At 39.1% G+C, this 22598-nt stretch overlaps 1 protein-coding gene across 1 annotated transcript in view; it reads right to left on the bottom strand.

Annotated features, from left to right (window-relative positions):
• The window catches only part of DNAH5 (dynein axonemal heavy chain 5), a 283808-nt gene that overhangs the window by 239676 nt on the left and 21534 nt on the right, over positions 1-22598 (bottom strand). The gene's annotated exons all lie outside the window — the stretch shown is intronic.

Below are 22598 nucleotides of genomic sequence, written 5' to 3'. Positions count from 1 at the left end.
TGATACCTGCTCCTTGTGTATAATGCTGCAGTGTTTTACAAGATTCTTCTCCCAAACATAACCCAAAGCTCAGGAACTCTGAATAGAAATGTAGAATTCAAGTTTTAAACGCATTTCATAGAGTTCCTTCTAGTATGTCCTCCTAGCATTTGGCTTTGGGGTCGGCTGCTTATTAGCATGGTTATATTTTCACATTGAGCCTTCCCAGACCATACTGTCTCGCTTAGTTACCCCAGTCACTCCTTGTTTAGGACCAAAATTTCAGCACCATATCACATACAACGGAGAAAAATAATGCTTCTTTCATCAGAGCCTGTTTACAGTGATAATCACAGCTTGGGGATGATCCTATGCCTTAATTACTTATTCTTTCAGAAATGCAAGGTTCGAGCACATAGAAGACCAGTATCAATTAGAGGCAGGAAGAGAACCCTTACTAATGTGATAATTTTTGCTTTGTGAAAGCAGTAAATGCAAATATTTACTTTTATGTTACCTTTGAGTTGTTGTTGTTCTGCATGGGCATCCTAGGCACCAGGGCATGATCATTTTTCCAAATATAAAACAACAAAAACTCCAGCTCATAGTCCTTTTGTTTTGGTTCTGATTTAGTTTACCAGGTATTTATTTAGGAGAAAACTCTATTTCGTTACATCAGTCACTACCCATACCCAGACCTGGTCTCTGGGATTGAAGATGTTTAGGAACAACAGATAATACGGAGATATCCCTCAGCTCACATCCACCTGTTCCCGCTGACTCCCACCAACAGACACGCACAATTCTGCAGGAACCCATGACTCCAGCTGCAGAAATGAGGGTCAGGTGCCCAGGTCTCACTGGGCGATCATTTTGAAGGCATCTGTTATTATAATAGTTGTGCCTATTTTTACTGAACGAAGGAAAAAGGTAGAGAGTTAGGTTCACCAGCAAACATAAGAAACCTCACTTAAGATTGCATTTATTTCCTCTTTGCTTTTCTCTCGTGCCAAAATATTGTAACGTGGTAACCTCAAAATCTTGCTCCCTTCCTGTGGAGAAATATTTAAAGAGAAAAGCAAAACAAATGCCATTCAGTGTAAAATTGAGTCCTGTTATTAGAAATTATTAGATGATTAACTCAAGAGGTATCCTCTAAAGGTGATGAAAAATAATTCCAGCCCAGGGTCTCGAACATCCTCCTATTGGAAGCATGTTAATTAGCTGCCATGGTATAGGAACTTCCCAACTTAAGATAGCGCAACTTTGGAAACCCCTGTTTGCTATGATTTTTATCATAAACATAAACCCATGAACATAATCGAGACATATTTATAAATATGCTAACCAATGGTTAACACGCACAACCATGCCAAGGAGTCTGTCAGTAAAATGAGATGCGCTCACTTGTAAAACAGAAAAACTTTTGACTCCAAGAATATGATCAGATACAGAAAATTCATGCATCTGAAACCAAGCAGTAATTTCTGGAAAGACTGTCTTGCCCCTCTTTGAAATGCTTAAGGATAAACTTGAGGAGACAGCAACTGAAGATTTTCCAGCCAGAGCCAGGAATGATTTGGTCACCTCAGAAAGAGAGTTATTGACAGATCAGAGTTCAAGGGAAAGTTCAGACACGTTGCTTTTGGTGACCCTGAACCGCCATTACAAACTCCCAGACACCAGGCATGGATCCTGTCCCGTCACAACTATATTTCTTCAATGAATGGAAACAGTCCCATTTATAGCCTCATCCACGAGCTTATTAGGTCTTTAGACCCCAAACTACCCACAGTTACAAATGAGTTACTCTGCTACCAACAGAGCAAAACGTATATCGCCAAGGAAAACAGAAATAACCCAATATATTTACCTGTCGCTGTTTTCTATATTTCACCTTTCTTAAAGACCGTAATACAATTTGTAATAAATGTCATTACTACCTATACATTTCACAAGGCAAATTTCAAACACTGGTGTTTCTTTCCCCAGCAAAAATGCTAAAATATGATTTCAGGGAGCAAATGCAAGGTCTATTACCGCATACGTAAAGAATAAATTTGTTTTTACTGTTAACAAAACGAAATTATATAAACACTATGCAGACCAAATGTGCTTTCGAAGCTTCTTTAAGAATGAGTTTCAATGCTTACTTCTTACCAAAACCAGCACAGCAACTTTCCTGACAGCAGAGATAAAAGGACCCAATTAATATTAACATATACACACATTTCCTATCATAAGTACATTTAACAATGCTTTATAATGCAACATCTAGTTCCTGCTTCCCAAAGAACTGCCAGCTTCCTGGTTTTCTATTACTAATTCTTCCACTGAAAGCAGTCAACACTGGGCCTTGTATTCAAAGGTAACCCCCCAGGTAGTTTCAAATATCCAAATGAAATGGTACAGTTAATTACATAAATCAACTTACATTGAGTGAAGTGAATTCAATTATCACGGGGCTATAAATATACCAGGTGCAAAAAACATAAAGGCCAGAATAAGGCAAGGTTTTTGAAAATGTAGCCCATTCGTGGTGATTTAGTCTTTGACATGAAATTAATCTGAACGATTACTTTATTTCAATTGTTTTAACTTTCAAATATTACATCATCAAAAATGCAGAAGGTTCCTGTTCCAATAGGAAGCAAAGGTAACAAAGAAAGACCCTAAGGATCAAACCTGGTGGTATAACTCCTTTCCCATGTGGTAAGGAAATTAATTCTGTATTTTAGATGTGATGCAAGAAGAAGTGTTATGTATTTTAAGAAACTGTTTTTTGGTATGGCTCATTAATCCCACCAAAGTCAACCACCATTATATTCATTGAGCTTCTCTGATATGCCCAGCACAATGTTATTCAAATAAAAGATACGAAGGGCCTCCTGGGTGCCTCAGTGACCGACTCTTGATTTCAGTTCAGGTCAGGATCTCACAGTTTGTGAGATCGAGCCCCACCTCAGGCTCTATGCTGACTGCTGACGGCATGAAGCCTGCTTGGAATTTTCTCTCTCCCCCTCTCTCTCTCTCTCTCTCTGCTCCTCCCTGGTTCGTGCTCTCTCTCTCTTTCAAAAATAAATAAATAAACTTAAAAAAAAAAAAAAAAGAAAGAAAGGTAGGAGCAATAGTACACCAAAAACTAAAGGGAAAAATCAAAAAGCTAAATAAAGTCTGTACTATTTATTTTCCTTTCATAACTGAAGAAAATAAGGGGAAATAGGTTCCTGAGGTAAGTGTCCTGAAAGTGAGTTAGAGCAGGCCAGGAAAAAATACTTCCTTTCTGCTTTTTCACTTCCTTCTTTCCCCTTTCCCAAAGCAAAGGGTGAACATTTGAATCTGCTCCAATGGAAAATTCTAGAAGATCAGTGTCTCCCTGTTCCCCATGACCCCCTCCCCCAGCACTGTATTGCTGCCACTTCCGGAGTGAGCGAGGGGGGTGGCCACTCCACCTTCTAAGCCTAGGTCTCCCTTGCTCTCTGGAAACCTCCCCATGGGCTTGTCTCCCTCCTTCCTTATAGGAAAGCCTAAAGGGAAAGTATCTCCCAACCAAATCTCGCACATTCTCCTTCACATCATCGCCAGTTCCGTTGCCATTCAGAACATCATTTCGAAACCAATTAGGACGGAACCATCAACCCTAAGGCTAAGGCAGACTGAGGGAGCAGACTGCGTGGTCCCTGCCAAACAATGGAAGAAAGAAAACACGAGGTGCCCAATTGCTTATTACATAATAATAACAAAATGGGGGGAAACGAAAGTTGAAGGTGTTAATTCAGAGTGATATAGAGCAGTAGGAGAAAATCTATTGCTTTTCTAATCCAGGAAATGCACAAAGCTGAAAACCACAGTCTCCGAAGAGAAAATCTTAAGGCAATTACCACTAAGAGAACGATAGTTGAAGGCAATTTTTCTCCAAACTGTTATCCCCATTTGGGAATTACATTTCTTTCTCTCTCCCTTTTTATAGAAAATTAATGAAATGGAAAACATTTTTAAATTACAAAAGTTTGTTCTGTAGAAAGGTTTCCAAACGGTAAGCATTCGATTTAGAGTTCATTTTTCCCTAATTAGTTCTATCCAACACTTGTACAGATTAAATCTTGTTAACCTCAGTTCAAAACTCTTATTTAAGTATTAAAATTTTATTCTAATATATAGAGAAAAGCGAGACCTGCATATATATTCTAATATATAGGGGAAGATGGTTCCTTGTCAATAGTGTGCGACAACGAAGAAACAGCCTCAGGCCACTTCAAACACCCCCGAGTCCCAGGCCGTCACCCCTCAACCACTCATGCCAATGGGGATACATGTTGGTCTCGAAATGTACCTTCAAAGTCTGTCTGAAAGACACTCCCCTCCTTCTGTACAGGCTACAGTTCCACGCATGTGTCAAGAATCTGTTCCTATATCCCTTCCTCAATGGAATTCTTCTGGGGTCTCAGGAGTCCCTTCTCTGAAATTCTATTGCTCATTCCTTGAATCTAATCATTTTCATCCTGAATAATAATTTCATTTTGGAAATATAATTTGTACTAGAATTTTTTTTAAAAAACAACAGCTTTGACTAACATGATTAGCACAGCATCTGACACACAATAGGTGCTCATTAAATATAGATCAAGAGATCATTTTTAAATCACTTCTACTCTCATAACCAAAGTGACATTTATTTTTAAGTAATACCTCTATTTTTTAATCTTCTTGGAGGTATCCTTTTCCATGCCATTGTTGCTGTTGTTGTTGTTTTTATTTTTTAATTTGTTGATATAGATAGTGAGAGTGGTGTCTGGGGCGTGCAGTACAAGGAATCGTTGATGGGTGTAAAAGCCAAATTCCGACCCCTCCTATCAGTGTCACTTTGGTCTGCACCATTAGTTGAACGGAGGACATACGCTTGCTTTTTCTGTGTTTTCCTCTATTAGCCTAGACTGAAGCATGAGGTTGACACGTTGATCAACTTCCACATTTTTTCTTGCGTTGAAATATACAAGCCAGAGCTCTTTTTCATTATCATTTTACTGAGTGATTATCAAATGGGATGGAATTGCAAGCCGGAATTCTGTGAACTGAATTATTCATTTGAGTGAATTTCAGTATAGCAAGCATCAGCTTACCATTGCTCTGAGCGATCAGCTAAGGTTTCCAAACATTTGCTTATGGGGGACTGTTGTCGCGATATTATTTGCAGTGTGGAATGTCAAAATGGTAAAACTCTACTATTAATAATGAATCTACAGACTCAGGGAGGAGCACTGTGTCTGCAATCAACAGGCTTAGGTTTATCTGGCTTTTTTCTTTTCTTTTTAAAAAGAAATCTTCAGAATTCCAGTTACAAGATTTAGAGCATTTCAATCTTATGCCCTATGAAATCTTATGTGCGGAGGTTAATAAAATGAGATTAATCCAGAGATACTACATGTTGCGTTCTTTTCTTTTTTCCTTTCAAGCACAGTATGCTCAATGATGCCCAGTCTACACTATGGAAGAGGGATTCTGGAAACAACTTAGTAATAATGGAGGTTAGCTGCCATCCAGTGGCTGGAAATATAACTCACTTCCCAGAAGAGCTAAGGAAATGCAAAGTGGACCCACGTCTCATGAGTACAAGGGCTACCAAGAATTTACATTTACTGTCTCATATTTACAAAAAAAAAAAAAAAAAAAAAGGAATGATGGGAAAATTGTCCAACCCTTTAATGAGAGAGAAGCCTCTTTTGTAACTCTAAGCCATAAGAAAATTTACTCATTTCCCTTCCAAAAATCCCCAGTTTAGAAACTTTGCCTACCTATATCATATGAGTGAAACTAATGAAATACTTGTAATTTATTTTTTTTAACTTTATTTATGTTTGAGAGAGAGAGAGTGTGTGTGCGCACGTGCACATGCACACAGGAGCAGGGGAGGGGCAGAGAGAGGAGGGGAGGGACAGAGAGAGAGAGAGAGAGAGACAGAGAGAGAGAGACAGAGAGAGAGAACCCCAAGCAGGCTCCACACTGTCAGTGCAGAGCCCAAAGCAGGGCTTGAATTCACAAACCAGGAGATCATGACCCAAGCCAATTATAGAGTCGGACGCTTAAGAGACTGTGCCACCCAGGTGCCCCAATAGTGAAATAATTATAAATGATAAAACAGAACTGACCGCGTGAAAGATGGTACATTGGAGAGGCAAAAAAAATATATGTATGTATGTGTGTGTGTCTATATATATATATGTATATATATATATATGTATATGTTACATCAATCTCTAAAGAATAAAAACATGAAATATATCCATATAGTGATCCCAACGTTGATAGTTACATAGTGAATTCACTTTGAACAATTTTTATCATTTCCTGTTGTGTAAAACGCAGTATATTTCCCTCGCTTAAACTCCTTAACCTATTCTAATATGAACAATTCTAATATGAACATTTTTAAATAGTTTTTGTTTGTTTTATTATAAAAATAATGAACGTTTATTATGGAAAATATAAGTAAAAACTAAATATCACCAAAATCTGAGCACTATTAACATATATTCTGCCAGTATGCTTTCTGTCAGAAATGCCCTGGCTCTCCCATCTCCCACTTTCCTAAAAAAAATAATTAAAAAATATATATGTATATATACATATGTATTCACATGTACACATATATATATACCTATTTTTAATTTATAAGATATTAAAAAACTTTCTCATATTATTCAATATTCTTCCAAATATGATTTAAGGACTACATACCATATTGATTAGATAGACTCTAATTTATTTAGCCTGTACATTTTTTCTTAACTTTTAGATTGGTTCCAATTTTGCACATTATAAGCACTATAAAGAATACCTTTGGGAAAAAAAAAGCATTATCTTTGTATACAAATCCTTGTATAGATGTCTGCTTATTATTTCAACAAATTGTTAGAAAAAATATTCCCTAAAATTATGCCTTTGGTTCCCATGAGAAATGTACGTATTTCATCTTTGCCTACATGATAGATGGGAAATGGTAGCCAGCTGTAACCCCACTGCTAGTATAACTTGCCTGTCTTTAGCCATAAGGGGCTGAACATTTTTTAAATATTTATTAGATATTTGGTAGGGGGAGGTGCTGGGGGGGGTGGGTGTGTGTGAATTGCCGATTCTTGCCCCTTCCTATTGTTCTCCTGGTGATATTCTTTCTGTTGATTTGTAATTGCACTTTTTAAGACTGGATAAAGATACAGCACACACACAGAAAATGAAGAGCTGCTTCGACATCACTATCATACAAAGTCACATTAAAGACAGAAGCCTTAAAGATTTAGACCAAGATAGACGCTTCATTTTTATAAAAGGTATAATCCACTATCAGTATATGGTAGGTATGTTCTAAAAAAAAAAAAAAACAGTATTAACATAAAATAAGCAAAGCACAACCTCTTAAAAATATAGGCAAAATTAACAGAAAAACAATAATAAAAGGATGTTCTAAACAATGTGTTAATAGAAATATATTAACTTTTATACAATGGAATACTACTTGGCAATGAGAAAGAATGAAATCCTGCCATTTGCAACAACGTGGATGGAACTGGAGGGTATTCTGCTAAGTGAAATAAGTCAGTCAGAGAAAGACAGATATCATGTTTTCACTCATATGTGGAATTTGAGAAACGTAACAGAAGACCATGGGGGAAGGAAAGGGGAAAAAATCGTTTCAAACAGAGAGGGAGGCAAACCATAAGAGACTCTTAAATGCTGAGAACAAACTGAGGGTTGATGGGGTGGCGAGCAAGGGGGGAAATGGGTGACGGGCATTGAGGAGGGCACTTGTTGGGATAAGCACTGGGTGTATTAAGCGATGAACCATGGGAATCTCCCTCTGAAGCCAAGAGCACACTATATACACTGTATATTAGCCAACTTGAAAATAAATTATATTTTTTAAAAAGACAGAAAGGTAATCATCAAGAAAGATAGTGACCCTGCCTTCCAGTCTCTAAGATTATAACTTCAGTTAGCAAACAGTAAGCGTAATCACATTGACTATCCTCTTTAACAATTTTCAAATTTTCCTTTACACCTCCATATTTAAGAAGCCTTCTGTTTTTTGTTTCAGTGGTGGTGTGCTCAATTTAAACTGAGGTCTGTCCCCTACTGGAGTAGTACTGAATAAAATGTGTCTTACTGCCTTAAAAAAAAAAAAAAAAGAAAAAAGAAAAAAAGAAATATATTAACCCTTATAGTCTCCAAATAATATTATTCTTTTATATTGCCATAGATGGTTAACAAAACTAATTAAGCCAAAGAAACCTTAATACATTGTAGAGAACAAAAATCACACGAGTCACAACCTGTTACAATAATGTTATATATTAGAATTAATCATGAAGGAACTGCATATCCCTTGACTGCTTTAAAGCTTAGAAAAATAGGGGGGCACCGGGCTGGCTCAGTCCATAGAGCATATAACTCTTGATCTCGGGGTTGTAAGTTTGAGCCCTCATTGTGTGTATACATTACTTAAAAATAAAAAAATATTTTTAAAAAACTTAGAAAATTGTCTTTTAAATTGCTACCGAACCCCTACAGAACTCCCAACTGCAAATACAAGCCATTTAGAATATGACAGATCCCACTAAAGACTCAAGAGGACCAATAAACAGAGAGAACGACAGAGGGACATATGTGGATTCACTTCCAGGGTCCTGGGAAAGGCAGGTAGAGAGGGCTGGGAGAGGGGTGCCCCTAGTCAGGCTGAGTTTGTCAATTCACCCCTGAGAGACTCTGACCCTCGATGCTTTGAGTGCAAGTCTTTCGGGACCAGCCCAGCACCCAAGACAAGTCCTGGGGGCACCCCAAGTGCTTGAGAGAAGAAATGGGGCACAAAGGTGGGTCCAGAGAAAATGCATGCGAACTAGAGGTGGTAACTACCACTTAAAGTCTCCGGATTCATTCCTTACCTGGTTCCCAGGTCCCCTCTCTGGAATTCTAGCTGTGTTCCATCAAGATTCCTCATTAACCTCTCCAGGAGAGGCATCCCAAATCTGGACTCACTCCATGCTACACTTGAATATGAGGATCACAGTGGAAAGCAGGGACCCAGGTGAAGAAACACAGTCAGGTAGGTAAAGTGACTTGTCCAAAGCCCAGAGACAAAATGTCTTCATGTTCCCAACACGGCATTATAAGTCCTCTCTTAAAGATGCTTCTCACATTCTTTCTACTAATCTTTGACCCTCAACTCCTTTGCCATCTGACTCACAACTTGCGTCCTCCAAGAAGGATGCCCTGATTGACACTATCTCCTGACCCTGAGTCCTCTTCTACATAAAGGCCAATCCTTAGAACTTTCATTGTTTGTTTATATTACTTGTATCTGTTTATGTTTTTGCTTTGAATTCAAAACAGGTGGTAATGTGTACAGATACCTTTATGTAAAAGATAAGCAGCTGAATCACTGTGTGCAAACTGAGTTTTAGAAAGCCAAATTATATTTTCTCACTTATACGTCATCATTTTGGTTTCACACGGAAATGACTGCAATAGGTTTAAACAGAAAATATATAAGATCCATGATTCCATGCTGATACTTAAAAATAAAAACCAAAAAAAACACCATTTTTGTCGCTTCTGAAGGTTGCAATGGTACCAACTCACTTCGAAAACTTATAAAGGGAAAAAAATCATTTTTCCTGCTTTTCCAGAACAAACTATATTTTATAGCAATCAGTTTATGATAGTTGTTTTTAGAGAGGAATTCTAGGGTTTTTTTTAATTTTTTTTAACGTTTATTCATTTTTTGAGAGACAGAGACAGAGCGTGAGCAGGGGAGGGACAGAGAGAGAGGGAGACACAGAATCCGAAGCAGGCTCCAGGCTCCGAGCTGTCAGCACAGAGCCGAATATGGGGCTTGAACCCACGAACCGCGAGATCATGACCTGAGCTGAAGTCAGACACTTAACCAACTGAGTCACCCAGGCGCCCCCAAGGAATTCTAGTTTTTAAATGCAGAACAAATGAGAGTAAGTCACCATTTTGAGCTCTTAATGAAATACTACATTGAGGCAGCAATGATCAATGGATGCTAAAACCATCAGGTGAAAGACTAATGGGGAATTTTGTAGTGAGTAAATGAGGAGAAATCCATTGATCAATCCTAACGTAACTAAATGTAAGATAACAAGACATTATGCCCCTTGATCTGATGGAATAGAAACCAAACAGCAGCACCTATGAAATACTCCTGTAAAAAAAAAAAAAAAAAAAAAAAATCAGTTCTAATCAAGTGTTTGCCTCAAACTACAAGTTAAAGACAAAGTAGGGAAAGAGGAAATTGTCAAATGACACCATGAGGATAAGGTCAGCCCAGTTCACACAGGGAAACGTTAACGGGACAAATGACACTGTTTCTCCAAACACCATAAAATGACAGTTTAAAAAGGAGCAGGGGAGGTCCAAGTGTTACAGGTTAAAAGAAATGTGTCTTTACAAGACACATCAAGCAACTGTAATACACAGTTCAAACAAGCCAACAGTTTTGTTTTGTTTTGTTTTGTTTTGCTTTTAATGTTTAAACAAACAGGGCATGGGGGCGCCTGGGTGGCTCAGTCGGTTAAGCATCTGACTTTGGCTCAGGTCGTGGTCTCGCAGTTGGTGAGTTCAAGCCCCGCGTCAGGCTCTGTGCTGACATTTTTACTGAAATGAACATAAAAGTTATGAAACTAAAAGTACAATAAATAAATAAATAAATAAGCTATATACTGATATATTTGTAGGTGAAACAATGGGAAGATTGGTATTTGCTTTAAAATCCTCAAGCCACAACAATGGAGAAGAATGAATACAAACAATTCTCCAAAACTGTCAGAGAATGTGGGTTCAGGTGGGTGATAAGTAACACAGAGATTCCATTAGACAGTTCTGTCTACTTTTGTGTCTTCTTGAATTTTTGCATAATAAACAGCTAAGAGTTTTACCCTGGTTTACAGTGTTTAGAGCTACACACAGTCCAAGCAGGATGAGGACTGAGATTAGTGACACAATGATGTGAACATTATGAACTGAACAGACCCCCCATGGTCTTGTTGCTTTCGGGCTTCAGGCTTTCTTCTCACTCCGTACCCCAAACCTCCTCCCCTTACGCCCCTTCACACCGTCTGCTCCAGTGATACCACAAGGTCCAAAACACCCTGTATGTATGGGGTTCCAATATTGCTATTTTGTGAAAAAAGGCCCCCACCTTGTCTGCTTGGTAAGTTCCTATTCTTTGCTTCCCGCTTGTTTCAGACTCACCCGCCTCCATAGGAGAGCTTTCCCAAATGTCACTCCCTGCTCTCCATCACAACCCCTTCCATCCTTGCTTAGAGCACAACGCAGTGTAATTGTGTCTTCACATGATTCATTTCCTCTACTAGAATGAGCCTTTCAAGTACTCATTGTTGGGAGATATTAATAATATTTAACAACCTATACACTAACAAAAACTAATATATGAATCCACATATAAATCAGCTCTTACATTCTCTTTTATCTTCTAGATAAACTAAACTATATTTGTTACGAAACAACTAACAAAATCTTATAACACATGTCAGCTTAAAATAAATGCCTAGTCTAAGGTATTGCCTGACAAGGACAACTGCTTCAATCTCTTGCAACAAATTCCCCCGTTAATTTCACAGTCGTTGGGTAGCAAAGTCTTAGAGAATTTACCAGCTATATTTGTTATGGTGCTGGATATTCACTCAGTTTCTACTGAACTAAGAGCAGATACTTTCAAAACTGCCCTGGTCCTCGCAATACTGAGATTTTTACATATTCAAAATCGCCAGTAACAACATTATCATTCAGCCCCTGGACACATCATGTCTTAATCCCATTAATCTGCAGACATATTAACTGACATGGAAAAAGGAACTTTGCACATGTGAATATATTAAGGATTTGGGAAGGGGAGAGACGATCCTGGATTATTCAGGTGGGCCCAACATAGTCAGCTTTTGAAGCAGGAGACAGGAGGGGCAGTGAGAAAGAAGCAAATGGGATAGAAGAAGGAACGTCAGTGTGATGCAAAGAGGTGCCACGAGCCGAGAAAGTCAGCGACCTACGGAAGGTGGAAAAGGAAAGGAAATGGATCCCCCCTGAGAGGACCCAGAAGGAATGCCTACCAAAACCTTGATTTTAGCCCGGTGAAACTGACTTTGGACTTCTGATTTACAAGACTGAATGAAAATAAATTTGGGTTGTTTTAAGTCACCAAGTTCGTGATCCTTTGTTACGGCAGCAATAGGAAACTAATAAACAAGTTCAGTCTTCAAGGATGTTTGTTGGCCTGTCATATTTAAAAATCAAACCCCACCACTCAGGTTCCATGAGCAATGGTGCACTGGTGTGGTTAGGGACAGCTCCGGGGCTGAGCTGCCTCCCCTACTGCTTTGGTATAAAGTATCTTCTCTGTGCTTCAGTTACCTCCTTTGTAAAATGACAAAGGGAGGAGAATACGAATTCCAGTACCCAAATGAACCTTCTTTTACAACATGGTTGCCCTAGACCAATGCTATATATATAGTACCCCAGCCTTCTTATAACCAAAGTCCTAAGGAGAACACAATTTCTGCAAGAGGGCACAACCACAACTTCATGGGCTCAGAGGGCGCCAGGCCTTTGCCCATTAGGGTACCAGTGCTACCATCACTGTTTCTCCACTGCTTCTGAGCCCTTCTGGCCCGGAGGAGACACATGGCTGGCCCAGAAGCCATGGGAAGCTGGTTTAGGCAGGTAGGAGGCTTGTAGGGACCAGGGGGTCCCTATGGCAGGCTGCACTAGGACTTCCCAGAAGCTGGTGAGTATCAGTGGAGCACACCGACCCTCTGAAGTCCACGGCAGGGCGCAAGTAGCAGGTATCCAAAAGGCAGAAACATAGGGGCACTGAGGGTCTTGGACACAAACACACAAAAAGAGCAGATGTCAGCCCATAGCTCTGCGCCGGGCCTTCGTCCTTAAATTAGTGGGAAAATGAGAAAGTTTGAAGATTCCAAGTGAGGAGACATCATGGCCAGGGCAACAAAGAGGCCCTTGAGGGTTCTGAGGCAGGGTCTACTTACACACGAAAGGAGGGACTGAACCTTTTGCAACAGTTAGTGTGGCTGTACCAGGACACACTTGCTCATTTTAGCCTTACGTTAAATTGTTTTGTGTAACCGTAGTGGATATTGAAGACCGGTTCCTTCAACAGCCATGTCAATCCACTTCCAGTATTTGTCTGTTAGATTTTTGTTCAGGTTTTTTTTTTTATATTTACTTTTTATCAAACTCTATTTGACATATAATATGGAGTACATTGGAGGTATACAACGTGTTAATTTGAGGTATCTATACGTGGTAACGATTGCCATTATTCCAAATTTTGCACCTCTATCACATCACATAATGATCATTTCTTTTTAGTGTTTTGAATAATTTCCAGTCTCCTAGCAAGTCTCTAGGGCTTATTTACTACTCATTGTAAATTTGTCCCCTTAAGCAACATCTGTCCTATCCCCCAACTCTCCATCCCCTAGTAACCATTTTACCCTCTGTTCCTATGAGTTTGGATTTTTTTTCCAATCCCACATATGAATGATAGTATAATCTCATCTCACTTAGTATAATGTCCTCAAGGTCCATCCGTGTTGCTGCAAACAGCAGGATTTCCTTCTTTCTCAAGCTGAATAATATTGCATTGTATATACATCACATCTTCTTGCTTTTTGCATGGTAGCAACCTAAAAGTTAAACACTACATTTCTCAGACCCCTCTGCAGCTCTCTTGCAGCTAGAGTTCTACATGTAATGTAGGTTCTTCCATTCAGATGAACTTTCATGAGATCTTAAATCAAACTGAGCTTTGGGGCAACGTAGGGTGTAAGATCTCCACTTCGCCAGGGCAAATTATGGCCAGACGTGAAAGATCTTGGAGCCAGAAGCAGGACAGGAGCTCAGTAGTCATGGAGAGGTCACATTTCCCACACTGGCCCAGTTCTGTAGTGTGGTTTTGGAAGCTCAACCTAGGTTTATTTTATTCAAAACTTCCAATGATTCGGTATGATAGCTGTAGCCCTCAATAAAGTCCCTTGTGCTTTAAACAGCTAAAGTGAATACTAATACCTATAACTGAGAACAACAACCAGGTAAACGGTACCAAAAGTGAATTCAGGAAACAGCTCTCCTGGAATCGGAGCTTGGCGACCTGATTTGTATCCAACTGCCTTCAGACACTAGGACACTGGAAGTCATGGCCCGTGGGGACAAATCAGTTGCTTAAGCTGTCAGTTTTGGTCGTCTGGAATGAAGCTGACATTGAAGCCCCATGGATTTAGAAGCCCCAAGGTCTCCTGCAGTTGCCAATTACGGGGAACATAAAGAATACGGGACTGCGGGTCGCAGCCAAGAGTAGCGAGCGAAACTGCACTGAGGGAAAGAGAGTCCCAGATCTTTGGAAATTACTGAATCTAGCTCTGAGCTAGCACAGTATGCACCGTGGGCTATCAGTTAAAGTGGGGGAGCGTGGGGTTAGTGATAAATGATGTTTGGCACCATATCTATCTCACAGTGACCCAGTGGATACATAAACTCATTCTGTGACCCAGCGGACATGCGAACACATGCTGTGGTCACTTCCACAATGCCTAAATGTATGGTAACAAGAGATGCCCTCGGCAAATGGCAGAATCCTCCATTCTTCCAGGTGAGGACTTTCCTAGAACAACTTTTCCCTTTAAAAACAGAAAGCAGTGCCACCACCAAAGATGAGACAGAGGCAGGTGGTGATCCCGACCACAGATCCTTTAAAACCACTTGTTCTGCTAGGACTTGTCTCAAGACACAAGATCTCAGAGCAGGGCTCCCCAGTCCTGGTTCTGCTAATATTTGGGGCTGGATAATTCTTGCTTTGTGCAATGTTGAGCAGCATCCTTGGCCTCTAGCCACGACATCCCAATAGCACAGCCTCTCCACTTGCAACAATGTCTCCAGACATTCTGGGGAACAAAATTGCTCTTGGTAGAGAAGCACTGAAATGACATGAAATAAGCTTAATCAGGGATTGATTCCAGTTACAGCTGCTATTCTAAATGGGATTTCTTGAACTAGAAAGAAGCATAATTCTTGTTGAGCTTCTTTGGTTTTGGAGGTAATATATCCTAAATTTGGGTATACTGTCCCTGCCATGTACACAGTAATGTACAAGGTTTCCAGCTTTGAGTGGTCCAGAGCAAGACACAGCTCCATCTGGTACAAGTCTCTCTGACCTTCTGACCTATCTTGAAGTTTCTGGGGAAGATGGGATGCTGTGGGGAACTGAGAGAAGAAAATCATAACAGAGGCCCCTTGCCCACTTTGGAAACAACTCTTCTTTTGAAAAAAAAAAACCCTGGCTTGCTACTGAGCCTGATAGAAACTTCTAGTATCCATGGCATCTGAAATTCCCATTATGAGTCCAGTGTTTGCTAATCCTTGGGGTCCTAAATTTGGGCTTACATAATGACTGCCCACCAGGTCCTGAAGGCACAGGTAAATTCTCTGAGCAGGGAGGTCATATTCTCAGTGAACTTACACCTGTACACAGTTACTCTTCTCAACCCACACCTGGTGTGTCTTGGGAGGCAGGTCACTTTGCCTCTCCTCCTATGCCCCAAACAATGTTTCTGGTTGGACCCAACTCCTAGAACTTGAAAGATGGAATCTTCCAAGGTCATCTTTCCCAATTTCCTTACAGGACAGATTAGGAAACCCATGCCTGGAGGAGTCTAGTCCTTTCCCCAAAATGATAAAGACAGGTGGTAACTGGCTAGGACAAGAACTTACCCACGGTCTTTCTGCATATTTGATGGTAAAGAGTTGGTCTAAGATTCTTGAGTAAGAAAGGATTCTGCATCCTGCTTCGGCCCTTTCCTTGACACTTGTCATACCCAGAGAAAGAAAACCTATCAATCTGTTGCATTTCACAACATTGTCACACTTCTACAAAAATAGAGAAAGTTTTGGCTGTGTAACTCAAAACCCTCCCGTGAGTTCAGCTCTGCTTCTTGTCTCTACCCCTAGATGGTTTACCTAGCCTCACAGAGCTTATAGGAATCCCTCCTCAAGTCCAAGGTAATCATAAACACACTTGGTCCTAGATTTGCTTAAAACTGACATAAGGAATGCATTACTCTTGTGAAAATAATGCTTTGTCAAGAAATTAAGGGTAAGAGCATAATCCATAAAGCATAATGACATTCACATTCTAGGGATCTCAGAACAAGAGAGAAAGGGGGGGGCAGAAAATTTATTTGAAAAAATAATAGCTGAAAACTTCTCTAATTTGGGGAAGAAAATAGATATCCAGATCTAGGAGGCACAGAGATCTGCCCAAAAGTTCAACCCAAAGAAGTCCACACCAAGACACATAGTAATTAAAATGGCAAAAAGTAGTGGTAAATAGATAAGTTTCAAAGCAGTAAAAGAAGTAAAAAAAAGACATACAAGGGAAACTCCATGAAGCTATCAGAAGATTTGCTGGCAGAAACTTTGCAGGCCAGAAGGGAATGGCATGATATATTCAAAGTGCTGAAAGGGAAAACTCTGCAGCCAAGAATACTCTATCCAGCAAGGCTACCATCCAGAATACACGGAGAGATAAAGAGTTCCTCAGACAAACAAAAGCTAAAGAGGTCCATGACCACAAAATCAGCCCTACAAGAAAGGCTAAAGGAGACTCCTTAAGTGGAAGGAGAAGACCATAAGTAAGAGTAAGAAAAGTAGGAAACACAAAAGCAGCAAATGTAAGTATACCTACAAAAATCAGTCAAGAGATCCACAAAATAAATGGATGTAAAATATGACATCATACACCTAAAATATGGTGGGGGGGGGGGCTAGGGAGGAGTAAAGAATGGGTTCAAACTTAAGCAACCATCAACTTCAAATAGACTACTATATACAGAAGATAATACATACAAACGTAATGGTAACCACAAATCAAAAACCAGTAATAGAATGCAAAGAATAAGGAGAAAGGAATCCACGTATACACTTAAGAAAGCCAACAAACCATGAAAGAGAGCAAGAAAAGAAAGGAATAGAGAAAATCTATAGAAACAACCACAAAACAAGTAACGAAATGGCAATAAATACATATCTATCAATAATTACTTTGCATGTTAATGGACTAAATGCTCCAATCAAAAGACGCAGGGTAATGCAGTGGAAAAACAAACAAACAAACTACAAAAGACTCATTTCAGACCAGAAGGCACCTGCAGACTGAAAGTGAGGAGATGAAGGAATGTTTATCATGCAAACAGATGTCAAAAGAAAACCAGGGTAGCAATACTTATATCAGACAAAATAGACTTTAAAACAAAGACTGTAACAAGAGACAAAGAACGACACTATATAATAATAAAGGGGACAATCTAACAAAAGGATATAACAATTGTAAATATTTATACACCCAACATGGAAGTACCCAAGTACCTTTAACAGTTACTAGTAAATATAAAGGAAGTAATTAATAGTAATACAATAACAGTGTGGGACTTTAACACCCCATTTGCATAGATGGAGAGATCATCCAAACAGAAAATCAACAAGGAAACAGTGGCTTTTTGAATGATACACTGAACCAAATGGATTTAACAGATATATTCAGAATATTCCATCCTAAAACAGCAGAATACACATTCTTTTCAATTGCATACAGAACATCCTCTAGAAGAGATCACACATTAAGCTACAAAATAAGTCTCAACAAATTCAAAAAAATCAAAGTTATACCATACATCTTTTCTGACCACAATACTATGAAACTAGAAGCCAACCACACAAAAAAATCTGGAAGAAGCACAAATACATGGAGGTTAATTAACATGCTACTAAATAATGAATGAATCAACCAAGAAATCAAAGAAGAAATTAAAAAGTACATGGAAATGAGCAAAATTGGAAACATAATGGTCCAAAACCTTTGGGATGCAGCAAGAGTGGTTCTAAGAAGGAGGTTTATAGCAATATAGGCCTACCTCAAGAATCAAGAAAAATTTCAAATAAACAACCTAACCTTAAACCTAAAGGAGCTAAAAAAAAAAAAAAAAAAAACAAAAAACAAAAAAAAACAAAGAACAAACAGAACCTAAACCCAGTAAAAGGAAGGAAATAACAAATATTAGAGTAGAAATAAATGATACAGAAACTAAAAAAAACAGTAGAACAGATCAATGAAACCAGGAGCTGGTCCTTTAAAAAAAATAATAAAATTGATAAAGCTCTAGCCAGACTCATCCAAAAGAGAGAGCAAGAGACAGAGAGAGAGAGAATCCAAATAAAATCACCAATGAAAGAAAAGAAATAACACCACCACAGAAATATAAACAATTATAACAAAAAATTATGAAATCTATATGCAACAAATTGAACAACTTAGAAGAAGCAGATAAGTTCCTAGAAACCTATAATCTACCAAATCTAAAGCAGGAAGAAATGGAAAGTTTGAATAGACTGATTACCAGCAAGGAAATTGAATCAGTAATCAAAAAACTCCCAAAAAAACAACAGTCCAAGAACATATGGCTTCACAGGTGAATTCAAACAAACATTTAAAGAAGAGTTAATACCTTTTCTTCTCAAACTATTCCAAAAAATAAAAGAGGAAGGAAAACTTCCAAATTCATTCTACGAGGCCAGTATTATCCTGATACTACAACCAAATGAAGACACCACAATAAAAGAGAACTACAAGTCAATATTTCTCATGAATATAGATGCAAAAATCCTCAACACAATATTAGCCAAACCCAACAATAGATTAAAAGCCAAACCCAACAATACATTAAAAACAATCATATACCACAATCAAGTGGGACTAATTCCTGGGATGCAAGGGTTCAATATTGACAAAACAATCAACTGAACAATATTCGCAAACACATCAATAACAGGATAAGAACCATATGATTATTTCAATAGATGGCAGAAAAAGCATTCAACAAAATATAACATCCATCCATGATAAAAAACCCTCTGCGGGGGTGCCTGACTGGTTCAGTGAGAAGAGCATGTGACTCTTGATCTCAGATTCGTGAGTTTGAGCCCCACAGTGGGCATAGAGAGTACTTAAATAAATAAACTTCTTTAAAAAGAGAAAAACTAAAACAACAAAAAACAAAACAAAACAAAAAACCTCTGCAGAGTAGGCCTAGACGGAACATACCTCAACATAATAAAGGTCTTATACGAAAAACCCACATCCAACATCATACTCAAGGCTGAAAAACTAGATCTTTTCCCCTAAGGTCAGGAACAAGGCAAGGATGTCCATTCTCAATACTTTTATTCAACATAGTACTGGAAGTCATCACCACAGCAATTAGACAACAAATGGAAATAAAAGGCATTCAAATCAGTAAGGAAAAAATAAAACTCCGTGTGCAAATGGTATGATACTATATATAGCAAACCTTAAAGACGCCACAAGAAAACTACTAGAACTGATAAATGAATTCAGTAAAATCACAGGATACAAAATCAATGTACAGAAATCTATTGCATTTCTATACACTAATAATGAAGCAGCAGAAAGTGAAATTAAGAAAACAATCCAGGGGCACCTGGGCGGCTCATGTGGTTGAGTGTCCAACTCTTGACTCCAGCTCAAGTCATGATCCCAGGGTGGTGGGGTGGAGCCCCGCATTGGGGTCCACACTGAGCACGGAGCCTGCTTACGATTCTCTCTCCCTCTCTCTCTCTCTCTCTCTCTCTCTCTCTCCTTCTGCCCCCCACCCTGCTCACACACACATACTATCTCTAAAAAATAAAAAAATAAATCAGTTTATTAAAGAAAACAACCCTGTTCACTATTGCACCAAAACAAAATATCTAGGAATAAACTTAACCAAAAAGATAGAAGATGTGTACTCTGAAAACTATAAAATACTGATAAAAGAAATTCAAAACAATGTAAAGAAAGGGAAAGACATTCTATACTCATAGACTGGAAGAACAAATACTGTTAAAATGTTCATATTACCCAAAGCAATCTACACATTTAATGCAATCCCTATCAAAAAACCAAAACAGCATTTTGCACAGAACTAGTACAAACAATCCTAAAATCTGTATGGAACCACAAAAGACCCCAAATAGCTAAAGCAATCCTGAAAAACAAAAAGTGGAAGCATCACAATTCAGATTTCAAGTTATATTACAAAGTGGTCGTTGTTAAAACAGTATGGTTCTGGCATAAAAATAGACATGTAGATCAATAGAATAGAACAGAAAATGCAGAAATAAACCCATAATCATGTGGTCAATCAATCTTCAATAAAGAAGCCAAGAACATACAATGGGGAAAAGGCAGTCTTCAATAAACGGTGTTGGGAAAACTGGACAACTACACGCAAAAGAATGAACCTGGACCACTTTCTTAAACCATACACAAAAATAAATTCAAAGTGGATTAAAGACCTAAATGTGAGACCTAAAACCATAAAAACCCCTGAAGAGAGCACAGGCAATAATTTCTCTGACATTGGCCACAGCAACATTTTTCTAGATATGTTTCCTGAGGAAAGGGAAATAAAAGCAAAAATAAATTATTGGTATTGCATTAAAATAAAAAGTTTCTGTACAGCAAAGGAAAAAATCAACAAAATTACAAAGTAACCTATGGAATGGGACAAAATATTTGCAAATGACATATCCAATAAAGGGTTAATATCCAAACTATATAAAAACCTGATACAACTCAATACCAAAAATCCAAGTACTCCAATTAAAAAATGGGCAGAAGACATGAACAGACAAAAGAACAGACAAAGAAGACATACAGACGGCTGACAGACGCCTGAAAAGATGCTCAACATCACTCATCATCAGAGAAATGCAAATCGAAACTGCAATGAGATATCACCTCACACCTGTCAGAACGGCTAAAATCAAAAACGCAAAAAACAACAGGCATTGGCGAGGATGTGGAGAAAAGGAATCCTCATGCACTGTTGGGGGGAATGCAAACTGGTGCAGCCGCTGTGGAAAAGAGAATATGGAGATTCCTCGAAACGTTAAAAACAGAACTACCCTATGGCACTACTAGGTTTTTACCAAAAAAATACAAAACCGCTAATTCAAAGGGACACATGCACCTCTGTGTTTATTGCAGCATTATTTACAATAACTAAACTATGGAAGCATCCCAAGTGTCCATCAACAGATGAATGGATGAAGATATAGTATATGTACATATAATGGAATATTATTGTCATAAAAAAGAATGAAACGTTGCCACTTGCAACAACATGGATAGAGCCAGAAAGTATAGTGCTAAGAGAAATAAGTCATTCAGAGAAAGACAAATAACCATAAGATCTCATTTGTATGTGGAATTTAAGAAACAAAACAAATGAGTAAAGGGAAAAAGAGAGAGAGAGACAAACCAAGAAACAGCATTTTCCAAAAAGAAATAAAGGCTAAGGCATCTGGAGGTGTCTCGTTTCATTTTTTAAGAAACAACTACAGAGTATCACCTGACGAAGTGACCTCATCACTTCTAAAAGTGCTTCTAAAGCATGTCTGGCCGGCTCAGTTGGAAAAGCGTGTGACTCTGGATCTCAGGGTCACAAGGTTGAGCCCCACATTAGATGTAGAGATCACTAAAAAAAAAAGAATAAACTTTAAAAATATATATTTAAAATAGCTTCACACAAAATGCATGGTCTGATTATATGTAACTTCAAGGTATTTCCTGAAAAAAAATAATATCAAACTTCATATTTATTTTGCCTCGATTCCGTAACCTCTAACAATACGTGGGTTTCATTCTTTTTAGGCTCCTCCACCAGGTGGAGCTAATCTCCAAGCAATTCTGTTGCTGAGGAGGGAGGCATTGGCATTTTGGAAATACCTGATTATGAAGTGTCACTCACATGAGCATTCTTGATAGCATGGCCCATTAACAGCAACTCTACAAGTCATTAATTAAGATAAAGGAGAGGGGCGCCTGGGTGGCTCAGTCGGTTAAGCGTCCGACTTCGGCTCAGGACATGATCTCACAGTTCATGGGTTCGAGCCCCGCGTCGGGCTCTGTGCCGACAGCCTGGAGCCTGCTTCGGATTCTGTGTCTCCCTCTCTCTCTGCCCCTCCCCTGCTCACGCTCTGTCTCTCTCTCAAAAAAAAAAAAAAAACCAAGTAAATAAACATTAAAAAAAAAAAGATAAAGGATAAACATGTCCAGCACATACGGGGAGTTGTAACTTCTCAGCCTCTCCTCGTTCAGGGAATGGTCTTCCAGTCCAGGCTTGCCTTCTACACCTCCCCGGTTCCCGACTTCGCTGGGAACGCCTGGAAGGGCGTGAGAAGCATGCCGTTCTTCCATCTCTGTTCCTGTAACTGGCACGTCTGTAGCCCCCACCCCCCCACCCCCCCACTCCCCCCCGCCGATCCCCTCAGCAGCAAATGCCACGCCAAGAGTCAGCGGTCTTTAGAAGACCTCCGTTCTCCATTAGCAGAAGCAGAACACGGAGTCAGGTCCATGTAGATGATGGGCAAGGCAGGAAAATGGGAAGACTGAGGGAAGGCTTAGTAACCACTTCTGGGTAAGTCCCGTGTGCCACACTGCACGCCTCAGGTCAATG

This window comes from Acinonyx jubatus, chromosome A1 (genome assembly GCF_027475565.1).
Source record: "Acinonyx jubatus isolate Ajub_Pintada_27869175 chromosome A1, VMU_Ajub_asm_v1.0, whole genome shotgun sequence".
Classification (NCBI taxonomy): Eukaryota; Metazoa; Chordata; class Mammalia; order Carnivora; family Felidae; genus Acinonyx; species Acinonyx jubatus.
Note: the sequence above shows the minus strand (reverse complement) of the source record. Positions and strands in the feature narration are given on the sequence as shown.